Genomic DNA, 16225 nt, shown 5'->3' on the forward strand with positions numbered 1-16225 from the left:
CACAGACTACAGCTTCACGCACACCATTATTCATTTCATTAGCAGAAGCTGATTTACAGCTTAACCATCTACCTAAGTTGCAAAAGTACATGTGACACTTAACACCTCGTATTTCAAGTTCTTCAAAGCTTGCAAGAGGGTGGAGGAGAACAAAAGATTGTTCCACTTTAAAATGGTAAAAAAAAAAAAAACCTACAACATGGCAGGTACTAGATTGACTGGGATCTAAGGCTAGGATCACATTTGCAGTTGAGTCCTCAGCATTTCGTACGCAAAAGCACATGTCTGCTACGACCAAAGCGCTGCTGGCTTTTAAAAGCAGGTAATTCCGCCTGTGTTCATTGAACCGTGCAGAATCACCGCGCCCTATACATTTTTGTACAGGTGAAATTTCTCGTGCGGAGGCTGAGCGTCTCTGCAAGATAAATAGACATGCTGCAGTCTGGAAAGCTGCGCCGCATGTCCATCTCCGCAGGTATAGTGGAGATGTGATTTCTTGAAATCCCATCTATTATGATGTAACATCTGGCCGCTGCGGGTTGGATGCTGCGGATGTACGCAACGTCCAACCTGCAGCCTTTACCGACTGTGGGAACATACCCTCAGGCTACGTTCCCACAAGGAGTTTTTGATATTTTTTTTTTACACTGCATTTTCCCTACATACCCCCTTCTCCCCCACGTACAAATTACCTATTTTAAGAGAAAATCTTCAACATCAAAACTCATGGTGGGAACATAACATGTGCATGTACTCTTAGGCTAAGTATTTGCAGTAGACATTTTTCCACCGAAAAAAAAAACACAGGAAAACACTGCATAAAGTTTTTATGCTCTTTTTTCCCCATTAATTCGAATAGATGAAAACCGCTGCAAAAACTATTAAAGAAGTACGGTGCTATAACTCAATGCAAAATATGAAACTGCTTCAAATCTGCAAGAAGGAAAAAATAAAAAAATAATCTAATCAGCATGTGCATGAGAATCAGAGATTTCCTTCATTTTGCACGGACAGTAAAACCCAACTTTTTTTTCCCCCGCTGCAAAAAATGCAATGTGTGTCCAAGCCCTTAAAAGTTTTTGACGCTGCATATTTTCATTGTGAAAAAAAAAAAAAAAAAATATCAGCATCTTACAAATCCAGAAAAGTGGATGGGATTTATAGAAATCTTATGCCTTTTTTTTTTCCAGGTTGCATAAACTGACCTGCGGTGCGTATTTCAGATCTGTAACATGTCCACAGATCTTTATGTGCAAATTTTCCCCATAAGAATTGCATTAGATGCATAAAATCCACAGGTAAAGACTTTCCACTGTGGAAACACACCATTACCGCATATAATTTGAACATGACTAGTAATAAAAGTTGTTTGTAAGTTAAATACCAGTAAGTATCAGAAACAAAACAGCTTTATTTAAAGAGAAAAACACAATTATGAAAAAAAAAAAAATAAGAAAAAAAAATACATGCAAGTAACTTAACATGACCTGCAGCTAAAACAGTCAAAAACTAATTGTGGGAACATAGCCTAAGAGGATAATAATCGGCGTATGTATATCCTGAAGAAATCACTATACGCTTTACTGGATGATTACCGGTATCTATAATATAACGCTGGGAGCGTCACTCTGTCCGAAGCCTTTATAGACTGCGCAAGCACCGGCGCAGTCTGGACCCCACAGAGTGACGCAGCCCAGGTGATCGCGGTATGCGTAAGCACTGAACGCACACCGCGATCTCCAACGGAGAAGCAGGGACTTGCCAGGAGGGTGAGTATGCTATATTCACCTGTCCCGTTCCAGCGCTGCGTGCCGCTCCATCTTTCGGGTCCTCTGCCTGTGATGTTCAGTTCAGAGGGCGCGATGATGCGCTTAATGGGCGCCGCCCTCTGACTAAACAGTCACAGCCAGAGGACCCGGAAGACAGAGCGGCACGCAGCACTGGAACGGGACAGGTGAATATAGTAAGTGTCGGGGGCCTGTGCTAGCGGCGACTCCAGCACCTAACCCCCACAGCGCGCCGGTGTCCCCGCCTGCTCAGGCCCCCCAGCACTCGGCGCCCAGCGACGATAGGCGAGTATGTTATTTTTTTTTATATATATCGCAGCAGCATACGGGGCATACAATACAATGGAGCATCTTATGGGGGCCATCAACATTTATGGAGGAGTATACGGGGCATATACTATGGAGCATCTTATGGGGGCCATCAACCATAATGGAGAAACATACGGGGCATATACTATGGAGCATGTTATGGGGGCCATGAACCATAATGGAGCAGCATATGAGGCATATACTATTGAGCATCTTATGGGGGCCATCAACCATAATGGAGCAGCATACGGGGCATATACTATGGAGCATCTTATGGGGTCCATCAACCATAATGCAGCAGCATATGAGGCATATACTATGGAGCATCTTACGGGGGCCATCAACCTTTATGGAGCAGCATATGGGGCATATGGATGAGAGCAGCAAATTACAGAACAGTGGCGCAGGATGGGAGCAGCACATGACAAGATTAGGGCGCAGGATGGAAGCAGCACACACCAGGATGGAGACCATATACCAATATAAATGCTCGCCACCCGGGCGTAGAACGGGTTTAATAGCTAGTATAATAATATAGAGGGAAAAAATATGAAGAGTTCAGATTTTTCCCATAGACTTGTGTTGGCTGAAAATTCACAAGTAAAATCGATATTATGCTTTTAGTGAGTTAACGCTGCAGAAACGCATGAAAAAAGATGCTTGTCTATATCAATAAAGCTTTGTCAAATACCAGGAAGTTTCAAATACCAGGAAGTATCAAAAACAAAGCAGCTTTATTTAAAACATGACATAAGAGACAAAAACGCAATTTAAAACACACTAAAAAGTACCGTAAGTAACATCAAAATACTCATGTGAACGTAGCCTTAATGCCAGCGGCCCAGGCCTGCGCCCGTCCTCCAGTGATCGGCTGATTATCTGAATACTATTGAAAGATGTGACATTCATTTACGGAGGGGGCAAAAAGGACTGGAATGAGACATCGCAACGACGCCTTAACACAACTGCACAATAACCACATTGATAAAAGCCACATGCAACTTTTATTACAGGCAGAAAGGTCAAGCGACAATAAAGTATCGCATGTCACCAACGGCTGGTGACAAAGGTCTGACGGAAATGGTAGTTATAGGGTGACATCACAGCAAGGAGTCGACTACACTGAGAATTATTTGTATGGATTCCCAGCATAACAAGACATGTTATAAGTAAATCCGCCCACACGCCAGTGCCGACAAGCACACAGCACATGCCAGTAAGCACGCCCGTTATCTGAGGAATGTTCTCCACACCAAAGGACGCACACGGATACACTATATACTAAACGCACAGAATGGCTGCCTGCAGCAAGACTACAACTCCCAGCATGCCTGAACCAATATCCAGATCAGACTTTGCTCTTTTTTTTTTTTTATAAACATTTCTTTCAAGCAGCATCTATTTCTGCAGCTGTTGTTTTCTTACAGCTTTTGCAGCTGTTAAGCGAGAGTAATGGTCGAGGGCAGAGAAGATCCTCAAAGTGCTGCAGATTTCAACATGATTGTCAGAACGTTCCCAAAGTTTTTGCTACAGGACCCCGTTTTTTTACTGAAAGTTAGTGGAAGAGTAGAAGGAAATAATCTGCACATTTAGCACGGTATATAAAGAGTCACCTGGAAAGAAGGAAATTGATTATAAACGGGCTCATGATTCTGTAGGAAAAATCGTTGGCCAGTCTGGCATTACTCACATTGCGTTTCTGCAGGGTGCAATGTGGTTTTGTCAGAATGTTCCTAAAAACTGATGAGCCCCCCCAAAGGGTCCATAAAATGTAATCACTCTGATGGCACTGAAGTGAAGTCAGTTTGCATTCTCTTTTCAGATGGGCATACAAATTAAGCAGATTACCGTATGTTTCTGTGCCCCTTTGAAAATGCACTTAAGGCTGTGTGCACATGTTGCGGATTTTTCGCTATAAAAACGCATACATTATGCATCCCATCATTTAGAATGCATTCCGGAATTTTTGTGCACATGATGCGTTTTTTTCCGCAAAAAAAACAAAAAACGCATAGTGGTAAACGCAGCATGCTCATTAATTTTGCGGATTTTTTGCGGTTTTCCCGCTATTTAATGCATTCTATTTAATGCATTGGGAAGCTCCGGAAAAAAACGCGTAAAAAAAAAAACAAAAAACCAAGGGGATTTCTTGCAGAAAATGTCCGGTTTTGCTCAGGAACTTTCTGCAAGAATCCTGAACGTGTGCACATAGCCATAAGGAAAAAAAATGGACTTTGTATCAGTGCAGTCTATGAATTTTTATTTTTCTATTTATGTATTTATTTTTTTTAGGGCGGTTTAGACAGAATTCCTGAACACACTGCAGAACAAACGGTGTGAACTCGGACCAAGACTAGACCAGCCAAACAGAAGAAAAGAACATTTATTACGGTGTCCCACACTGTATGACCAATTTGGTGCACCAGACAGGGGACACTTTGTTATTTCTGGCTTACTAATGGAACGTTGCTCCTTGACCCCTTCATCTGTGACATCTGCTAGTGAGGTGCAAAAAAAGTGTGTTAAATGTATCTGGTGAAAGGCATGTGACAAAAAGAATTAGCAGCTGAATGCTCAAAAAAAAAAAGTATAACATGCATTTTTTTTATTATATATTAAAAATGAAATATATTTATATATATATATATATATATATATATATATATATATATATATATATATATAATATATTTTTTTTTTTTTTTTTTTTTGAATACGGTATTAAAATTGAATATTTATATTTTTAAACATTTATACAATATATAATTTTTTTATTTTTTTTTGCATAAATGTGCATTTTTAATATATGTATTAAAAAATACACATTATTCATCATACACCAGAACTGGCTGTAAACCACCTTCCATGAATCAATCTAAGCAGGTTTTTGTCTGTATGGCTATGTGCACACGTAGGAAAAGAGGTGCAGAATTTTCTGCACAAAATCCGCATCTCCTGGCAGAATCCGCAGCCGCGGATTTGCCGCGGTTTTTATGCGGAACTGATGCGGATTTTGTGCGGTTTTTGCCACTGCGGATTTTTAACATGGAGGGGTGCAGAAACACTTCAGATCCGCACAAAAGAAGTGACATGCACTTCTTTGGAATCCGCACAGCTTTTTTTTTATCCCATTGAATAACATTATACTGTACATCACAGTGCGGATCTGCAGTGTTTCTGCGCAGAAAAATCCACGGCGGATCCGCAGCAAATCCGCATCGGGTGCACGTAGCCTAAAAAGCAGTGACAGAACAGCACGTGATGGTTTTAGTGCAGCTCATCCACACATCAGTCTTGGTATCGTACTTTGTAATGACACTGCCATGGTTCTGCATAGTACAGGGAAGAGATAGAATTACTGCACAGCAAAGCAGAATCTGGTTGCACAATACACACAGTGTGCTCATTATTAGCATGCAGAAAATGCCAAACTAGCCCACAAAAAGGAAGCCAGAACACGACCAAAGGAAGTTGTGGAAGAAAGGGGTTAGTATAGAAATTACAAAGTTACTGTACCCAGAAATCATAATTCTGTGCACCCTACACCCTATAAAGATCTTGTTTGTCAAGTTCAAGTTTTAACGGGTATTCACATTCATCAACACACATTCTTGAGGGATTTCTGGGATTTCTCCTAGACGTACTTGTTTTTATATAGATGTCAATTGATGGAGGATGCCATATTCTGAAAAGACACCGGCACTGGTGGACACAGTCAGAAGACGACCCTTTGCAGCCCAATAGCTCCTCATAATGCACAATTCCACCTGCTTTTGAGATGGATGCGGCCCCCATACCTCTTGGACCCCTATGCTGCCACATAGGTTGCACCTATGATATGTCTGCCCCCGCATAGTGGCAATATTCAGGTGACATGTACCCCAAAATGTGTCTACGTACATGAGAACATTTAAAGTTTCAAATTAGGGGCAGCACGGTGGCTCAGTGAACAGCACCGCAGCCTTGCAGCGCTGGGGTCCTGGGTTCTAATCCCACCTTGGACAACATCTGCAAGGATGTATGTTCTCCCCGTGTTTGCGTGGGTTTCCTCTGGGTTCTCCGGTTTCCTCCCACATTCCAAAGACATACTGATAGGGAATTTAGATTGTGAGCCCCAACGGGGACAGTGATGATAATGTGTGCAAACTGTGAAGTGCTGCGGAATATATAAAAATAAAGATCATTATTATTATTTAGGACTATCCCAAAATCAGTTGGAATTCTACCATACATGCATGTCTATGGTGGCAGACTATAAGCCCAATTCAACTCCATGGTACCCCATTATGGAGCTGTACAGAACATCACCATAATGCAGCCAAGTTCATAATGCAGAAACTCAAAGCTTCATTTAATCCAGACAAAGGCAAGTAAAGTTTTCCTGATGAAAGACAATATTTCATGTCAGAATAAACTGCTCAATATTGTCAGACAGTAAGATATTTTAGCTCCAAAACTTGCAAGTGTAGCATTGTAAAACACTGTGAAGTACTCTAGGCGTTTTGTTTGCCAAATGTGATGGTAGTTCTAACAAGGTGAATCAATAAAGATTTATCCAGCATCTTTGACAATGATCGGACTGATGATATATACGGTACTTGCATTGGACTTACACACCACAGTGTCATCATAATGGGGGGTGAAAATAAGATCATCCCTTGTACCCACCCAGCTCCCCCAATGCACAGGCTAGATGGCGAATAATCACATCTGCAGGAACCTTAGTTTAGAAACTTGAAGACTATGTGCACACGCTGTGGATTGTGCTGCAGATCCGCAGCGGTTTCGACCCTGTGGATCTGCAGCTGTTTTCCATGCGTTGTACAGTACCATGTAAACCTATGGAAAACAAAATCCGCGGTGCCCATGCAATTCTTTGTGCGGATTCCGCAGCGGTTTACACCTGCTCCATAATAGGAATCTGCAGGTGGAATCTGCACACAAAAATGCGGTAAATCCGCAGTAATTCCACAGGTAATCCGCAGTGCAGTTTACCTGCGGATTTACAAAAACAGGTGCGGAAAAATCTGCAGACGTCCCACCTACGTGTGCACATACCCTTATGCCGGAAGCTAACCACTAACATCAATGTCTTCAGTAAAGTGCCACCAGCTGTATTGACATGGCAAAGAAATCCAGATAAACAGATGAAACCATGTCCCACTGAAAAGCTTCCTGCCATCTGTCACATCACTGACCTCATGTTATTTCTTGTAAAAAAGATGTGATGCGAGTCTTCAGTTAGATTATTTTGATTTGATTATAATTCTATTGGGGAAATTAGAGAATAAATGTGTCACAACCTATCAAGATGTCTTTGCAGTGTGGAAGGAAACAGGAGAAGTTGGGGGAAGCCCACGCAAACACGGGGAGAACGTACAAACTCCTTGCAAATGTTGTCCTTGGTGGGATTTGAACTCAGGGCTACCGTTCTGCTCATATATCCCATGATATAGCTCCAGCATGATACAGTAAGAACCAAAAAAATAAAAAAATTAAAATGTGCTGGAATTTTGGTCACAATGGCATCTAAGGCTAGGGTCACATTGCGTTAGCAGCAGCCCGTTCAGCACATACGCTAACGGGCTGCTGCTAACGCAAGTGCCGGCGCTACATCACACTAGCGCAGATGCAGCTTCTGCTAGCTCTATCTGCGCTAGCAGTGACGGACCCGGAAACACTGCAGCCAGCGTCTCGGGTCCGTCACTCAATGATGGCGCATCACTAGCGCACGCCCATTCTGGGCGTGCGCTAGGCGATGCATCCGGCATTGCATTCAATGGAGGCGTTAACGGCGTACGTTACACCGCATTATGCCGCGGTGTAATGTACTCCGTTTAACGTTGCCCCTGAACGCAATGTGAACCAAGCCTTACCTCGCCAATGCTGTGCAACTGCGACTTGTCACTTTCTCTCACAGGTAAAATTGCATTTCTAAGGATATGTTTCCACGTGCAGGAAACGCTGCGTGTCTGACGCTGCATAGAGCCGCAGCGTCAGACACACAGCGTCCAGATGTTACAGCATAGTGGAGGGGATTTAATGAAATCCCGTCTCCACTATGCGTGGTAAAACGCATCCGGCGGCCCTGCGACTCCGGACATGCTGCGCGTCTTTTCAGATCGCAGCATGTCCGTATATCTTGCGGCGACGCTGCGTCGCCGCAAGATATAGCACAGGACCCTATGCGATGGGTGCGATGATGCCGGATGTGTGCTGTGAACACATCCGGCATCATCGCGTCCCAGAAGGGGACTGGGCTTACCGCAGAGCGGCAAAGCCGCTCCGACGATACCGCCGGCCATCCTGAAAGTGGACACGCAGCCTAACAAATTGCACAACAGTAAGTTGCACACATTTTAGGGTATGTGCACACATTGTGGATTTCCTGCGGTGCAGAAATGCTGCAGATCCGCAAGTGATTTATAGTACAATGTAAAATCAATGGTAAAAAAAAAAATGCTGTGCTAATAGTACGGAAAATTCAGTGCAGAAACACTGCGGATTAAAAGAAGTAGCATGTCACTTCTTTTTTGCGAATCTGCAGCGCTTTTGTACCTATTCCATTATAGAAATCCGCAGCGGTAAAAAAAAAAAAAAACGCAGCAAATCCGCAAGAAAACCGCATCAAATCTGCACCTGCGTTTTCTGCCAAGAGATGCAGAATCCGCACCAAAAATTCTTAAGCCTAACTAACAACGTGTGGACATGGCCTTATTATTTTGTGCAATTTCTACCAAAGTTGAGATAGCAGAATTCAATGTCAAGGAGAATCCCGAATCTTAGAGTTCATATTTCCAAAGTCACTGCAACACAAACTAGGGAGAATTTCAGCTCAGCTACATTTACGCACTGGAGATTAGCAGCAGAACAACCACCCAAGGACAAGTATGGCACAGTTTCGGGGGGGGAAGTGTAAATATGTTTTTATAATGCTGTGCAAATTTTAACTTCTGGAGACCGTCACATTTTTTTCCCCTTAGTTCACCACTTGCATAAACATAACATGCTGTTGCAAATAGCTGACAATGACAAGGATGCAGCCGGACCTCCCACACATGCACATCAGCATTAGTTTCTGTTCCGGTTGCTTTGTGACCCAATATTAACAACTGTCAGGGCCGCTCCTAGCTCAGCTTTTCTCCCCAGACATGTTTTACCGGATTAGAGTGAGCCAGGAAAAGTGACGAGAGCAGATTTTCCTGGAATGGGCAGCTGCATGCTACCAGTCACCAATCCCAATATGTACAGAATGGAAATTAGAAAGGGGGGGGGGCTTTCGACGTGATCCCATAAAAATTCTCCAAGTTGTGTAGAGAAAGAAATATGCCCAATTTCCTGGGAAATCCATAAACGCATTCCGTCTGCTTGGCTTTAACGTTCACGGAAAAGTCAATTAACGCTCTGGACCACTTTACATAGGGGAAAAAAAAACAACAAAAAAAAACATAAGTAGCAATGTAAATGCTGATCACTAGATTATACTCTAGGGTTTGTTCTGCCAGTGTTTAAAGATGAACATGTGACATTATTATTAATTATTATAGCGCCATTTATTCCATGGCTTTTTACATGTTTGCACATAGAATATGTTTCGCCATGTCAGGATGATTATCTATCTAGGCAGATATTCTTCGCCGTGCAACTGTACGGATTTACAAATACATGTCACGGCGCTTTCAAAACAGGAAACTTATATTACAGGAAATTGCAAAGTCAGAACAGAGTGAATGCAAGTGCCAGAATGCATGTCCACCTACATTCTCTGCAGAAATGACTGCGTTCTCTGTACTTCCCATACAATATGTCGGATTCAGAGTGGAAGATATCAGCTTCATTATGCAAGTGGGAAAGAGAAGACGGTATGAAATCTAGTAATGACAGAAGTGTGAAGCAAATCATCAATACTCACCTTATTCTATTAAAGTAAATCTCATCGAGCGGTTTCCCAATTATCAGTTATCCCTTATGGATCGTTAAAAAGCAATAGAAAAAGTATTGACGTTCTCCAATTCACTTTTTGGCCAGGGTACAAATTGGGATACCCTTTCTAAAAGTTTGACGTGCACAAATGGAATATATGGAGACAACCCCATAAAAAAGAGAACATTTCTTTAAGTTGATCCTTTACGGTGCAGCATATAATGAGACTATTTTCCCCGGTACAAAAGGCGATGCTGTAATGTGAACAAGGCTAGATCTGTCCTGCTTTTATATAACACAGACTGTAATCTGTGGACAGCCACCCCCTCCCAAGCCCAAACTCATGGCACTGCAAAGACCAGAAGGCCCCTCATGCTGGGAAGAAGGACAGTAGGAGGGACTGAGGAAGCACAAAGTCAGAGGCATCCATCAAGATCTGGCTGATTACTGCATGCTATACTCCAGCTACTTAAAAATGCATTACAAGTCAGTAGTACCAGACCCTAAAAAGAGGAAAAAAAACTCCCCACAACCTCATGGAGGATTTTTATGTTTAAAGTTCTAACAAGGAAAACATGAGAATTGAGAAACAATTAGAATTCTACAAACAAAACCTAAATACAAAGTTGCAGTTCCCTTTGAGGAACAAAGCCACTTCTGCAAACCCTTCCAGAACTGATCGAAAGGATTTACCTGCAGTCCCATGTAAAACTACATAGTGGCAATATCACAAAAGAGAAGCAAAAGCTCAACCCAATTTGCATCTATGTACAGAGGAAGAGAAAGCAATGAGCAAAGAACATGCACATAAAAAATACACCTAGAAAAGTCAAGTTCACCCCTTTACACTTCAGGCACATGTTACCCAACCCCCCAGGTCTTCCCATAACTCACCAAGTTCCTGCAAACAGAGGCAGAGCCAGGCTAAACATATCCAAGCTTTCCTACAAGGGCAGAAGGAACCAGAGCAGCAGAACCAGGGCTGAGCTCAGTCCAAGGAGGCAGAATCCTGCTGAGATCTGTGCAAGCTGCTCCAGCTACAAGGAGCCTGTGTTTTCCCAGATCCTGCTATGCAGAGCCAGTAGCTGGGTGCAGAGTGGAATGACTGCATGGCTCTGACTCATCAGCTGAGCTCACTGCTTGCAACAACAACACACAAAATCCCCAGCAGTGAGAGTGTGAGAGGGAGGAGGCAGGCAGGCAGGCAGGAAGGGAGCCACTGGGCTGTGCAATTACACAACACAGGGAACCCTCCCTCACTGGAAGAAGATTGACTCTCTGTTGCTCACTCCCTGCAGAACAGCACTTCCTTGTCTTAAACTCTGCAAACTAGTTTTAGCTTTTTAGAGGTTTGGCAAGTTTTTATTTAAGAATGAACAAATACGGGATTCAGTAGGAAGTAAAATGTTAGACCTTACTACTATATTTACACAATGTTAAAAAAATATATATATTTTTTTCCTTTTTCAATCTGGGTGCTGGCCAAAACTCACCCTAGCTGCACATATAAAACTAACCACCTCCCCCCCCATAAGAAAAGGCGTACACACCTTTAGTATTAAATAGCCCATCTATCTTTAATGCAGAAGCCAGAATAACATTCCTGTTCAGCCACTACACTGATGCCTCCACCCTGTGCCAGTCACTGCACTGGTTGCCCAACAAAAGCTCATCTCTCTCACACAGCTCTCCACAGCCAAACAACTCCTCCCTCACCTGTCTTATCATCCTACCCATGCAACTAATGATCCAAGTCCAACATTGTCAGTAATCCAAAACTCCCACTCCTGTCTCCAATACTTCTCTCTTGTGCTGCACCAGTTCTCTGAAATGCACTACCGCAGACAATTCAATTAATTCCCAGTATCTGCAAATCTTTCTGCGAATCTGGTCTCTAGTAGCATCTGTTTACACACCATCCATGCACTTAAAGAGGTTGTCCTGTCCAAGTCGACAAGTGGACGTATGAATCCCCCCAGTGCATACACTGTGGTGATTTGTTGGTTTCTGAGCCAGGACCGGAGTGTATGTATGCGTTATACATACTCCCGGTCAGAGCTCGTCCAGTGGGTGTGGCCTCGTTCCATACTTTGTTTGGCGCAAGGCCGCACCCTCTAGTCTGACACACCCACTGGATGGGCGTGTCACTAGTCAGGGCGTGGCCTTGCTCAATACAATTGAATGGATGAGAAACTGCGCCCACTGGCTGGTAGTATGTATAATGCATACATACCCTCTGGTCCCAGCTCAGAGACCGGCAAATCCTCGTAGAGCACAGTGCATGCGCTGGGGGGATTCATAAGTCTGCAGACACACGAAGGGACTGCAGACTTATCTATTTGGGCTGGACAACCCCTTTAATAGCACTTTGTAACTGTACTTCTACCGTCACTGGCTGATGACCGTCTCATGCAGCGTTATTTGAATACCCCATTTATTAGACCGGCCTCACACTCAGCGTATAAAAATACGATCCGTAATTTAGGGCCGTAATACACTGAAAAGTCTCCAAAATAGTGGTCCGTATCTCCTCCGTAGGCAGGGTGTGTCAGCGTATTTTGCGCATGGCATCCTCCGTATGTAATCCGTATGGCATCCGTACTGCGAGATTTACTCGCAGGCTTGCAAAACCAACAAACGGACATACAAAGGATCCATGTGCTCAAAAAAATCGTAAATATATATATATATATATATATCAGTGAGACACATATATTTCATACAGCGCTAGATAGCTTAAAAGCCGGTAATTCAATTGCCGGCTTTTGCTATCTCCATCCCAAACCCGACATGATATGAGACATGGTTTACATACAGTAAACCATCTCATATCCCTTTCTTTTTTTTTTTGCATATTCCACATTACTAATGTTAGTAGTGTGTATGTGCAAAATTTGGGCGCTCTATTGAATTAAAGGGTTAAATTGCGGAAAAAATTGGCATGGGCTCCCGCGCAATTTTCTCCGCCAGAATGGTAAAGCCAGTGACTGAGGACAGATATTAATAGCCTGGAGAGGGTCCATAGTTATTGGCCCCCCCTGGCTAAAAACATCTGCCCCCAGCCACCCCAGAAAAGGCACATCTGGAAGATGCGCCTATTCTGGCACTTGGCCACTCTCTTCCCATTCCCGTGTAGCGGTGGGATATGGGGTAAAGAAGGGTTAATGTCACCTTGCTATTGTAAGGTGACATTAAGCCAGGTTAATAATGGAGAGGCGTCAATTATGACACCTATCCATTATTAATCCAATAGTATGAAATTGTTAAAAAACACACACACATTATTACAAAGTATTTTAATTAAATAAATACACAGGTTTTTGTAATATTTTATTATACTGGTAATCCACCTGAAGACCCTCCTTCTGTAAAAAAGGTAAAATAAAAAAAAAAAAACAATATCCCATACCTTCCGTCGTTCTGTCACGTCCAACGATGTAAATCCATCTGAATGGGTTAACTAATTTTACAAGCAGAAGCCTGCTAATGCAGCTGTGCTCCTGCCTGTAAAACCCCGGGAATGAATGGAATGTAGGTCAATGACCTGTAGTTACCTTCAGTCGCGGTGATGCGCCCTCTGCTGGATGTCCTCATATGAACTCGAGCGTGGGAAGATATTCTGAAAAGTTTCCAGGTTCGAGTTCATATGAGGACATCCAGCAGAGGGCGCATCACCCGCTGTATGATATATTAATAAATTATATATATATATATATATATATATATATATATATATATATACACCCCTATACTATGTGTAGACATTCATCTTAGCTATACTATTCTAACCTGTCAGTGTGATTTTACTGTACACCGCACTGAATTGCCGGCTTTTCTATAGAACACCGCTGCGTATTTCTCGCAAGTCACACTGTTGGTCTGTGTGTACTCCGTATTTTTCTGGCCGCCATTGGCTTATTTTTTGCGCAATACGGTGATGCAGCATGCTGCGTTTTTCTACGGCCGTAGAACACCGTATAATACGGATCAGTAAAATACGGCTGATAGGAGCTGGGACATAGAGAAGCATTGTACCGTGTGCAATCCGTATTTTCAGCACCTCTTACATCCGTAAAACACGCTAGTGTGAGGCCGGCCTTACATTGATGGCTGGACCATACCGGACAAGTACTTCTTACCATTTACCTTTTGTTTTCTCATAGATTGTAAGCTCTTGGGAGCAGGGCCCTCACCCCTCTTGGCATTTCTTGAGTTACATGTTTAGGGCTGCCACTAGGAATTTCAGGGGCCCTTACTGGCAAAATTTTCAGGCTCCCTTGAGACTCCACACAGGCAATCTTGCCTTGTGCAGGCGTGTACTATGGAGGACAGAGAATGAACTTCAATCCAATATTGCAGCCAGTATGCAGCCGGCGGGTAAGGAAATGGTGAATCAAACACCCGAAAACCCTGCCACTATGGCTGAAGATTGTTCCCTCCAAATTCAGGTGACAGAGTCCCTTTAAGATCATAAATATTGAGTTGTGATGTGCAGCACTGCATGGCCTCACAAAACCCATTCATACAAAGAAAACACAAACACTATTAATATGGATAAAAATGGCCGTGTAGTTTATTTAGGATTACATAAGTTAAATAAATACCAATAAATAAATACTTCAATTAAAACTCAATTTCCATATTACTACAGTAAACCAATCCACCCATACATGGGTGATTTTCCCACCAGGCCAAGGCTCAGCGAGCCAAGGCCCCCCCAAAACCACACAGCCATTTTTCAATTATTGACTGTAAGTCAAGGTTAAAAATATCCAACCCAATATCTGATAAATGAACTAGATCAGGCCTATAAAGGCCTGGTAAAAAACCTTCCAATTCCAAATGCCTAAAAGAGAAACCTGAAATTAAAGGAAATAATTTTTCCATAGATTTGTTAAGTCTTCTCCGAATTTTTTCAAGAAAAGAAAGATGATTGTTATGCCATAATAATCTGGGGATGATCTTGGAAAAAAACAAAAGAACAAAGAGGCAAAAATTGCCTAATACCAATAAAATCTGCTCTCATGGATGCTAACAAGTCAAGAGTCCTGATTTTACCGAGATCATTCCCAGACACATGAAAAATAATCAAATCAGGAGAAGGATACTTAATTAACCATTTTTTAACTTGCTCCACCACTGAAAACCATTTCAAACCTCGAACTCCAAACCACCACACCTGAATATCGGAAGGATTAAAAGATAAGTTCTCTGTGTAAACTCGCTGACTAGCCCTCTTCTGGGCCCAGAAGACAAAAGAATGTCCCACTATCCAGATTACTAACGGACCTAAAAGAAAACCAAAATTAGTAATCATAGAGATCATGTCTAATATACAGTTTGGACCTCTTGGAGTTCCATCTACCCATCTCCTTTATTCCGGACTCAGAAATCCCGGCCCTAGCGGCCTCAGTGGCCGCTCCAATTCTGAATGAATGGGAAGTAATTTTAAGATGCTTCAAATTCAAAAAATTTAAACATTTTTTCAAAACAGAGTTAAATTGAAATACTGTCACCGGTGATAGGTCCCTATGAATAAACAATGGGCCCTCAATTAAAAGTCTAGTTTTAATCCAATTAGACATCAAATTCACAGGGCAAATGGACGGATCAGAGGCAGCGTTAATTTTCAACCTAGCACCTTGACCTAACTGATCCGTCTTTGATTTTCTAATAAACAGAATTAAAAAGGCTTCATGAATTTGAACATCCAATAACATGAGCCCTGAGGGTTCAGCTTTTTTGGCAGACACTACTTCGCCAATGCGAAGCGCACCGAAAAAGGACAGAGAAAAAATAGCGCTGAATAAAAGGGCCTCATCAGAATTCAAACAGACGTAAGTGAGGCTAGAGCATAAATCCCTGAGTAGAGCCAGAGATATAGGCCTTCTAGCAACAGGTATAACATTGGACTTTTTGAGGCCTTTCAAAAACTGTTTGACCAGAAAAAAATTAGTTAAGGGAATGTTGCCAGAAAGTGTGAGGAAAAACGAAACCCCAGCAAGGCATTTAGCTATCGCTGAGTATGACAGACCCCTCTGGGCCATATCTGCAGCAAATTTCAACGCTGCTGTTGGGTTAGGAACCAATGGGTCAAAATAATTTAAGTCGCAAAAATTATTCCAGTTACGCCATGCGGCTGAATAGTCAGCCCATGATCTCACAGATAAAGAATTTCTAATAAAATGCAGTATTAAATTGTAATC

The 16225-nt window shown here is 42.5% G+C and overlaps 1 protein-coding gene across 3 annotated transcripts in view; it reads right to left on the minus strand.

The window, feature by feature from the left end:
- MIDEAS (mitotic deacetylase associated SANT domain protein) overlaps positions 1 to 16225 on the minus strand; it is a 117328-nt gene that overhangs the window by 55416 nt on the left and 45687 nt on the right. The window contains exon 1 of one of the 3 annotated variants that reach the window (XM_069730758.1): positions 10914 to 11172. The exons of 1 other annotated variant lie outside the window; for it this stretch is intronic. The gene's annotated coding sequence lies outside the window, so the exon portion shown is untranslated. Of the gene's footprint in view, positions 1 to 10913; positions 11173 to 16225 lie in introns of those variants that run through there. One more of the 3 variants, XM_069730774.1, reaches the window with a different exon arrangement.

The sequence above is a fragment of the Ranitomeya imitator genome, chromosome 1 (assembly GCF_032444005.1).
Source record: "Ranitomeya imitator isolate aRanImi1 chromosome 1, aRanImi1.pri, whole genome shotgun sequence".
Lineage (NCBI taxonomy): Eukaryota > Metazoa > Chordata > Amphibia > Anura > Dendrobatidae > Ranitomeya > Ranitomeya imitator.